Consider the following 11,532-nt stretch of genomic DNA (forward strand, 5'->3'; position numbering starts at 1 on the left):
GGGGGGTCAGGTTATGGTTTTTGGTACTTTTCATAGTCGATCTTTTCAATATTTCAACATGATTCTATGCTTCGTTCGGCTTGATGTTAAAAAATCGGCCCCGTTAGGGGTAGTACTTTTTGACAATTAAGCCCCTGGTGAAGACCGCAAGTCTTTATCTTTTGTAGTTTGGGAGTTGGTGTTAATTTCGGGGTTAGGCTTTACTCTCGCACAAACGTTTCTTCAGTGAGGTCGGAAAGTGCGGTCGTACACTTCATTGATACCAATAAGTTTTCATCCTTTAGATCGCCTTTCCATCTTTTAGGAACAGTTAACTTTATGAAAATATCTCTATTCAAATCCATTCTACATCTGTTTGAAGATTGAGGTCAAAGGCACTTTTCATACTCTGTACTTAGAAATATTGTTGGAAATTTCTGACGCATGCGCAGTCACAAAAAAGGGCAGACATGCGCAGAAGTGACAATGGGCACCTCACTAACCCTCGTCAAAGTACACTACCCTGTCCCAATCATGACCCTAATCCGTACCCTAACCCTAACCCTGACCCTAACCCTGACCCAAACCCTGACCCTTACCCTAACCCTAACCCTGACCCTAACCCAAACACTAACCATGACCCTAACCCTAACCCTAACCCTAACCCTAACCCTAACCCTAACCCTAACCCTAACCCTGACCTTAACCCAAACACTAACCCTAACCCAAACCCCAAATGTGTTAAAATTGTTGTTTTGGAGGCCTAGCTTTATCTCGGAAAGGATAAGTCTAGGAGGGTAACCGATTGGATTTTCGTATCAAGTTTTTTCACGAACTTCTCAAAAATCAAAGTTTTGGAGGGATGGGGGGTCAGGTTATGGTTTTTGGTACTTTTCATAGTCGATCTTTTCAATATTTCAACATGATTCTATGCTTCGTTCGGCTTGATGTTAAAAAATCGGCCCCGTTAGGGGTAGTACTTTTTGACAATTAAGCCCCTGGTGAAGACCGCAAGTCTTTATCTTTTGTAGTTTGGGAGTTGGTGTTAATTTCGGGGTTAGGCTTTACTCTCGCACAAACGTTTCTTCAGTGAGGTCGGAAAGTGCGGTCGTACACTTCATTGATACCAATAAGTTTTCATCCTTTAGATCGCCTTTCCATCTTTTAGGAACAGTTAACTTTATGAAAATATCTCTATTCAAATCCATTCTACATCTGTTTGAAGATTGAGGTCAAAGGCACTTTTCATACTCTGTACTTAGAAATATTGTTGGAAATTTCTGACGCATGCGCAGTCACAAAAAAGGGCAGACATGCGCAGAAGTGACAATGGGCACCTCACTAACCCTCGTCAAAGTACACTACCCTAACCTAACCCTAACCCTAACCCTAACCCTAACCCTAACCCTAACCCTAACCCTAACCTAACCCTAACCCTAACCCTAACCCTAACCTAACCCTAACCCTAACCCTAACCCTAACCCTAACCTAACCCTAACCCTAACCCTAACCCTAACCCTAACCCTAACCCTAACCCTAACCCTAACCCTAACCCTAACCCTAACCCTAACCCTAACCCTAACCCTAACCCTAACCCTAACCCTAACCCTAACCTAACCTAACCCTAACTAACTCTAACCCTAACCCTAACCCTAACCCTAACCCTAACCCTAACCTAACCCTAACCCTAACCCTAACCCTAACCCTAACCTAACCCTAACCCTAACCCTAACCCTAACCCTAACCCTAACCCTAACCCTAACCCTAACCCTAACCCTAACCCTAACCCTAACCCTAACCCTAACCCTAACCCTAACCCTAACCCTAACCCTAACCCTAACCCTAACCCTAACCCTAACCCTAACCCTAACCCTAACCCTAACCCTAACCAATAAGTTTTCATCCTCTAGATTATCTTTCCATCTTTTCGGAACAGTTAATTTTATGAAAATATCTCTATTCAAATCCATTCTACATCTGTTTGAAGATTGAGGTCAAAGGCACTTTTCATACTCTGTACTTAGAAATATTTTTTGAAATTTCTGACGCATGCGCAGTCACAAAAAAGGGCAGACATGCACAGAAGTGACAAAGGGCACCTCACTAACCCTCGCCAAAGTACACTACCCTGTCCCAATCCTGACCCTAACCTTAACCGTAACCCTAATCCTGACCCTAACCCAAACACTAACCCTAACCCAAACCCCAAATGTGTTAAAACTGTTGTTTTGGAGCCTTACTCCATCTAGGAAAGGGTAAGTCTAGGAGGGTAACCGATTAGATTTTCGTATTAAGTTTTTTCACGAATTTCTCAAAAATCAGAGTTTTGGAGGGATGGGAGGTCGGGTTATGGTTTTTGATACTTTTCATAGTCGATCTTTTCAATATTTAAACATGATCCTATGCTTCGATCGGCTTGCCGTTCAAAAATCGACAACATTAGGTGCAGTACTTTTGGACAATTCAGCCCGTGGTGAAGACCGCAAGTCTTTATCTGTTGTAGTTTGGGAGTTGGGGTTAATTTCGGGGTTAGGCTTTACTCTCGCACAAACGTTTCTTCAGTGAGGTCGGAAAGTGCGGCCGTACACTTCAGTGATACCAATAAGTTTTCATCCTCTAGATTATCTTTCCATCTTTTCGGAACAGTTAACTCTATGAAAATATCTCTATTCAAATCCATTCTACATCTGTTTGAAGATTGAGGTCAAAGGCACTTTTCATACTTTGTACTTAGAAATATTTTTTGAAATTTCTGACGCATGCGCAGTCACAAAAAAGGACAAACATGCGCAGAAGTGACAAAGGGCACCTCACTAACCCTTGCCAAAGTACACTACCCTGTCCCAATCCTGACCCTAACCTTAACCGTAACCCTAACCCTGACCCTAACCCAAACACTAACCCTAACCCAAACCCCACATGTGTTAAAACTGTTGTTTTGGAGGCCTTACTCAATCTGGGAAAGGGTAAGTCTAGGAGGGTAACCGATTAGATTTTCGTATTAAGTTTTTTCACGAACTTCTCAAAAATCAGAGTTTTGGAGGGATGGTGGTCAGGTTATGGTTTTTGATACTTTTTATAGTCGATCTTTTCAATATTTAAACATGATCCTATGCTTCGATCGGCTTGCCGTTCAAACATCGACCCCGTTAGGATCAGTCCTTTTGGACAGTGAAGCCCGTAGTGAAGACCGCAAGTCTTTATCTGTTGTAGTTAGGGAGTTGGGGTTAATTTCGGGGTTAGGCTTTACTCTCGCACAAACGTTTCTTCAGTGAGGTCGGAAAGTGCGGCCGTACACTTCAGTGATACCAATAAGTCTTCTTCCTCTAGATTATCTTTCCATCTTTTCGGAACAGTTAACTTGATGAAAATATCACTATTCAAATTCATTCTACATCTGTTTGAAGATTGAGGTCAAAGGCACTTTTCATACTCTGGACTTAGAAATATTTTTTGAAATTTCTGACGCATGCGCAGTCACAAAAAGGGCAGACATGCGCAGAAGTGACAAAGGGCACCCAACAAACCCTCGCCAAAGGACACTACCCTGTCCCAATCCTGACCCTAACCTTAACCGTAACCCTAACCCTGACCCTAACCCAAAGACTAACCCTAACCCAAACCCCAAATGTGTTAAAACTGTTGTTTAGGAGGCCTTACTCCATCTGGGAAACGGTAAGTCTAGGAAGGTAACCGATTAGATTTTCGTATTAAGTTTTTTCACGAACTTCTCAAAAATCAGAGTTTTGGAGGGATGGGGGTCGGGTTATGGTTTTTGATACTTTTCATAGTCGATCTTTTCAATATTTAAACATGATCCTATGCTTCGATCGGCTTGCCGTTCAAAAATCGACCACAGTAGGTGCAGTACTTTTGGACAATTGAGCCCGTGGTGAAGACCGCAAGTCTTTATCTGTTGTAGTTTGGGAGTTGGGGTTAATTTCGGGGTTAGGCTTTACTCTCGCACAAACGTTTCTTCAGTGAGGTCGGAAAGTGCGGCCGTACACTTCAGTGATACCAATAAGTTTTCATCCTCTAGATTATCTTTCCATCTTTTCGGAACAGTTAACTCTATGAAATAATCTCTATTCAAATCCATTCTACATCTGTTTGAAGATTGAGGTCATAGGCACTTTTCATACTCTGTACTTAGAAATATTTTTTGAAATTTCTGACGCATGCTCAGTCACAAAAAAGGGCAGACATGCGCAGAAGTGACAAAGGGCACCTCACTAACCCTTGCCAAAGTACACTACCCTGTCCCAATCCTGACCCTAACCTTAACCGTAACCCTAACCCTGACCATAACCCAAACACTAACCCTAACCGAAACCCCAAATGTGTTAAAACTGTTGTTTTGGAGGCCTTACTCAATCTGGGAAAGGGTAAGTCTAGGAGGGTAACCGATTAGATTTTCGTATTAAGTTTTTTCACGAACTTCTCAAAAATCAGAGTTTTGGAGGGATGGGGGGTCGGGTTATGGTTTTTGATACTTTTCATAGTCGATCTTTTCAATATTTAAACATGATTCTATGCTTCGATCGGCTTGCCGTTCAAAAATCGACTCCCTTTGGGACAGCACTTTTGGACAATTAAGCCCGTAGTGAAGACCGCAAGTCTTTATCTGTTGTAGTTTGGGAGTAGGGGTTAATTTCGGGGTTAGGCTTTACTCTCGCACAAACGTTTCTTCAGTGAGGTCGGAAAGTGCGGCCGTACAATTCAGTGATACCAATAAGTTTTCATCCTCTAGATTATCTTTCCATCTTTTCGGAACAGTTAACTTTATGAAAATATCTCTATTCAAATCCATTCTACATCTGTTTGAAGATTGAGGTCAAAGGCACTTTTCATACTCTGCACTTAAAATATTTTTTGAAATTTCTGACGCATGCGCAGTCACAAAAAAGGGCAGACATGCGCAGTCACAAAAAAGGGCAGACATGCGCAGAAGTGACAAAGGGCACCTCACTAGCCCTCGTCAAAGTACACTACCCTGTCCCAATCCTGACCCTAACCTTAACCGTAACCCTAACCCTGACCCTAACCCAAACACTAACCCTAATCCAAACCCCAAATGTGTAAATACTGTTGTTTAGGAGGCCTTACTCCATCTGGGAAAGGGTAAGTCTAGGAGGGTAACCGATTAGATTTTCGTATTAAGTTTTTTCACGAACTTATCAAAAATTAGAGTTTTGGAGGGATGGGGGGTCAAGTAATGGTTTTTGATACTTTTCATAGTCGATCTTTTCAATATAAACATGATCCTATGCTTCGATCGGCTTGCCGTTCAAAAATCGACCACCTTAGGGTCAGTACTTTTGGACAATAAACAAACGTTTCTTCAGTGAGGTCGGAAAGTGCGGTCGTACACTTCAGTGTTACCAATAAGTTTTCATCCTCTAGATTATCTTTCCATCTTTTCGGAACAGTTAACTTTATTATGAAAATATCTCTATTCAAATCCATTCTACACCTGTTTGAAGATTGAGGTCAAAGGCACTTTTCATACTCTGTACTTCGAAATATTTTTTGACATTTCTGACGCATACGCAGTCACAAAAAAGGGCAGACATGCGCAGAAGTGACAAAGGGCACCTCAATAACCCTTGCCAAAGTACACTACCCTGTCCCAATCCTGACCCTAACCTTAACCGTAACCCTAACCCTGACCATAACCCAAACACTAACCCTAACCGAAACCCCAAATGTGTTAAAACTGTTGTTTTGGAGGCCTTACTCAATCTGGGAAAGGGTAAGTCTAGGAGGGTAACCGATTAGATTTTCGTATTAAGTTTTTTCACGAACTTCTCAAAAATCAGAGTTTTGGAGGGATGGGGGGTCGGGTTATGGTTTTTGATACTTTTCATAGTCGATCTTTTCAATATTTAAACATGATTCTATGCTTCGATCGGCTTGCCGTTCAAAAATCGACTCCCTTTGGGACAGTACTTTTGGACAATTAAGCCCGTAGTGAAGACCGCAAGTCTTTATCTGTTGTAGTTTGGGAGTAGGGGTTAATTTCGGGGTTAGGCTTTACTCTCGCACAAACGTTTCTTCAGTGAGGTCGGAAAGTGCGGCCGTACAATTCAGTGATACCAATAAGTTTTCATCCTCTAGATTATCTTTCCATCTTTTCGGAACAGTTAACTTTATGAAAATATCTCTATTCAAATCCATTCTACATCTGTTTGAAGATTGAGGTCAAAGGCACTTTTCATACTCTGCACTTAAAATATTTTTTGAAATTTCTGACGCATGCGCAGTCACAAAAAAGGGCAGACATGCGCAGTCACAAAAAAGGGCAGACATGCGCAGAAGTGACAAAGGGCACCTCACTAGCCCTCGTCAAAGTACACTACCCTGTCCCAATCCTGACCCTAACCTTAACCGTAACCCTAACCCTGACCCTAACCCAAACACTAACCCTAATCCAAACCCCAAATGTGTAAATACTGTTGTTTAGGAGGCCTTACTCCATCTGGGAAAGGGTAAGTCTAGGAGGGTAACCGATTAGATTTTTGTATTAAGTTTTTTCACGAACTTATCAAAAATTAGAGTTTTGGAGGGATGGGGGGTCAAGTAATGGTTTTTGATACTTTTCATAGTCGATCTTTTCAATATAAACATGATCCTATGCTTCGATCGGCTTGCCGTTCAAAAATCGACCACCTTAGGGTCAGTACTTTTGGACAATAAACAAACGTTTCTTCAGTGAGGTCGGAAAGTGCGGTCGTACACTTCAGTGTTACCAATAAGTTTTCATCCTCTAGATTATCTTTCCATCTTTTCGGAACAGTTAACTTTATTATGAAGATATCTCTATTCAAATCCATTCTACACCTGTTTGAAGATTGAGGTCAAAGGCACTTTTCATACTCTGTACTTCGAAATATTTTTTGACATTTCTGACGCATACGCAGTCACAAAAAAGGGCAGACATGCGCAGAAGTGACAAAGGGCACCTCAATAACTCTCGCCAAAGTACACTACCCTAGCCCTAGCCCTAGCCCTAACCCGAACCCTAACCTTAACCCTAACCCTAACATACAAAGTGTGTCATATCAAGTTATATGTCTTGGAGCAGGTGCTACAATATAAAATAGACTAAGAATAGAGTCAATCTATTTTATTTTTAATTAGATCAAACAAATTGTTATCTTATAATCATTCCATATTGATAAAAGTGTCTAATCTTAAAGCATGCTAATAAAGAAAAAAGAAAAAAGAGATCAATAGACTACATTTAATCATGAATAACTACATTAATGTAAGATGCTTTTTGGGAACTATATACATGAAATGTGAAATGGAATAAGTTGGAAAATATGTATACCCTTATTGTAACAAAGTTCAATGAATAATGCACACAAAAAATTGGAAAATGTAACACTGTCAAACAGACAGGCATCATGATTTTCTTAATTCATGATAGTAGAAAAACATATATTCATCAAAAATATTGACTTTCACAATGTTAAAATCTGTATGGCCAGCTGGATATCCTAGGACATAATGGTCGTTCTTCTACCGTTTATTCCTCACAAGTCAATGTCTGTAAACCATCTTACAGGGAAGGCTTCATTGGCTTCCTGAAAAAAATATATAAATTGATGATAAAAAAAAATGAATAAATTTGTGATATATTGAATAATTTAAGAAATAATCGTAAAATCTAGAAATGTTTTTGTCATAAACTAGTGTATGCCAATTTAAAACTGAAATGTAATAAACTCAAATGCTTAATAATGAAATAGAATATAAACTACCACAGATGTCGAACACTGAACATTTGGACCAAGTATAAAGAAGACTACATTCAAAATATATTACAGTATTACTGACTTTCTCATGTTTTTCACCTTGTCCCTTAGTTGGGACAAGGTGAATTCCTCCTCCTTGAAGACTCCTCGTTGAACTCCTTTGGACATCATCGTTTTTAAGGCAGTTTCGTTTACTGTCCAATTCAACAAGGCAGCGAAGGACCCCACGAATTTAGTCTGTTCTTTATTGAAACAAACTGAAATAAGATGCAGATGAATAGGTTTAATATTCACCGTAATAATTTTTTGACAGTATTTTACAACCTGATTATTGCACAGTATGGAAAAAACATATCTAGTTAATTTGGAACCGCAGAATTACTGTAAGAAATTTCAAGCCCGTTAAACTACACCTTTGTCCCTAGGGTAATTCTTTTTATGTACACACTTCATTAGAAGGCATTTAATTGATTTCATTAATACAACTAATTTGTAACATCTTCTTGTATAGTTAATTAAGGAAAAACTCCTATTTGGATGTCAGACATAAGAGAAGAAATGCCAAATATCGTCACAAGGAAAAAATGTACATATTGCATCGTAAAATGTTATGTGTATTAATTTAAGGAGTCATACTTTTTTTCAGTAAATTTGGTAACACGTGTACTGATAGAACAAAACAATGTCAAGTTTTGTATAAAATCGATATTCATTTTGAATCTTAAATTGATCGTTTGAAGTTTATATACATCATTTCAAATGATCATGGCAGAGTAGTAGTGTCGATATTTGCTACATTATTCAAATAACCCTCTAATTAGAGCTTTAAATACAATCTTGAAGAAAAACTTTACCAGATAGCGTTAGTTCAATTTTAACTAAAATATACAAGAATTGTGATGTATGATATAAAAAATAAAACCAAAAACTCTAAACACAAGGAAATAATTGACGTTTATACATATACTGTAAACCAACTTATTTTTGCGGATACTTAATTTCGCGTTTAGCTCTTTCTAGCCGAATTCGCAGCAATTTAATTTCGCGATTTTCAAATTTACTAAATGTAATAAGACAAGGACAGATCAAAGTTTTAAATTTTCGCGAAGATTAATATTCGCGGTTTTTTACATCTCTCGAAATAAATCGTTTGCGAAAATTAGTTGGTTTACAGTAACATCCCGAAAATTTACTAAGACTCTTCATTGGAAAGTCATGCATTCTAGTATTTAGGTAACACACGTACGCGTATAGATGTTGAATATACTCAAATAATTCTTATTTTTTTCTGTTAGCACACACTAATTTCAAATAAAAATAATATTAAATACTTCCATGCGCAACATATAGTTGAAAATCGGATGTTTAAAACATCATTACAAATTATTCTGATAGAGTAGTTCTGTCAAGGTTTGCTACTTCTTTACATCATATCTTAAATTAACCTTTGAAGGCAATCGAAAAAAAACGCCAGATGACGCTGTTGCTCACCTTGGCCTAAAATAAACAAGAACCAGCATGTCAGATGACATGAATGAAACGAAAGACTCCGAACACAAGGAAATTATATATATTGATACATAGTACATCCAAGAATATATGTGTATTCGTTGACATAGTCTCTACTTAAACAAAATAAGTTTTTCAGTAATTAAGTAACACCCTTAAAACGGTGGAATATTCTCCCATAAATCTAAAATTTACTGATTGCACACAGCAAGGCAAATTGGCTTCATAATCAATACTGCCATATTCCTGTACATATACAATTCTGCACTTTGCAGTTGCATATGTATTGATAACGTGATATAGATAAACTAACTACTATTATCCTTCAGTTCTTTCGAGGCTACAGTTAGAACATTTGACACTATAATATAAAGAAATAAAATGCTTTGTCAGAAAAAAAGTAGCAATCAAAACTATGTAAAGTTGAACCAATTAGATATAATAAGTTGAAGGTGGCTCATATGAAAATTGCATGTTGTATTTCAGAAAGCATGAACTTTTATTCAAATGATATGTCGCCTCATTTTTACATTCTGAAGTCAAAGAATTAGAAAGCACTTTGAAAACGCATGAGCGCAGGCATCAGTTCATCGTTGTATTCATGTGCCATTATCCACTTTGTTTACAACTAACAAAAAATTATGAACATAAATGTTATCTAATTGAAATGTTTGTTAATGGCAGACCATCAGTGGGTAAGAATAGAAGTCAGAAAAAGTGTTAGCTTCATTAAATTTATCTTCTTATGTTCAACGAGATCCTAGCTAATGATTTCTGGATTTTGATAGAGTAGATCCGTCGATGTTTGCTGTTTTGTTAACATCGGACATTAATTTGAGCTTTTAATACAATCTAAAACAAAACTTACCAGATGGCTGTTGTATAACTTGACCTAACATATACAACAATGCGGAAGTCAGATATAATGGACAAAACGGAAGATTAAAACGGCCTCAAGGAAACTTGTTCAATAATTTAATAACACGCATGTAACATGTAATCGTAGAATATTATACTGTTAATCTTGTTTCGATTGTAGCACACAACAATGTCAACATACGTAAGAAATCAATATTCCATATTAAAATTGATCGTTTGATCTTAATATCATCATTACAAATAATTTTGATAGAATTGTACTGTCAATCTCTGCTACTTTTTTTTTAAATTGAAGTGTAATTTCAGCTTTAAATACAATCAGAGAAATCTTACCAGATGGTTTTAATTCAACTTGACTTGAAATATACAAGAATTTTGATGTCAGATACAATGGATCAAACAAACAATTCTAAACACAAGGAAATTATTCACCTTTATACATCCTACATACTGAGAGTTTATATATGTCAGTTTACGTAGCCTCCTCATTAAAAAAGTCAAACTTTCAGTATTTGGTGTCACGCATAAGCGTAAATCTGTTGAATAGTCTCCCATCAATCTTATTTCTACTGTTAACAAACAACAATGTCAAATTACTTTAAAATTGAATACTTCATTTTAAAACTTAAATTGATCGTCTGATGGTTATAAACATCATTACAAATTATTCTGATAGAATAGTACTGTCAAGGTTCGCTACTTCTTTGAAATCACACTTTAATTGGAGCTTTTAAGACCATTGAAAAAATAACTCACCGGATGGCTGTCGTTCACCTTGGCCTAAAATATACAAGAACTTGCATGTCAGATAAAATGAATGAAACAAGACATTTCGAAAACAAGGAAACTATATAAATTGATACATTGTACATTTAGAAAGTATATGTGTATCAGTTAACGTAGTCTCTACTTAAACAAAAAAACAAAATTCTCAGTATTTAAGTAACACAGAAAGAACGGTTGAATATAATCCCATAAATTCTAATTTTACTGTTAGCATTAAGCCATGCAAATTGGCATTCATAATTACTGAAAACCTTTACTAAATATTTTCATAGATATAAAGATTTGGTTTTGAAGTTTGGATGTACCTGTAGAAAACTTATTTCAAACGGGATAGCACATCCTCATTTTTACGGAAATGTTGTTAACCGTATTCGAAAATTTAGAAATGATCCATGTAAACTTGTCGCTCCTTTAAAAAAATTAATCTAAACGGTTACCTATTCAACACTGTAATAAGATCATTAAATATTGTTTTTATTGGAATAAATATTGATTTTGTTATCAGTAGATTAAAAGCTTACAAAATTTTACTAGTATGTTATATATATACATATTCATGGATCTACAATCTGTCGATACCTGTAACTTGGCATTGCACAAGGTCATGTTTTTCTCTGGC

This window comes from Mytilus edulis, chromosome 13 (assembly GCF_963676685.1).
Source record: "Mytilus edulis chromosome 13, xbMytEdul2.2, whole genome shotgun sequence".
Classification (NCBI taxonomy): Eukaryota; Metazoa; Mollusca; class Bivalvia; order Mytilida; family Mytilidae; genus Mytilus; species Mytilus edulis.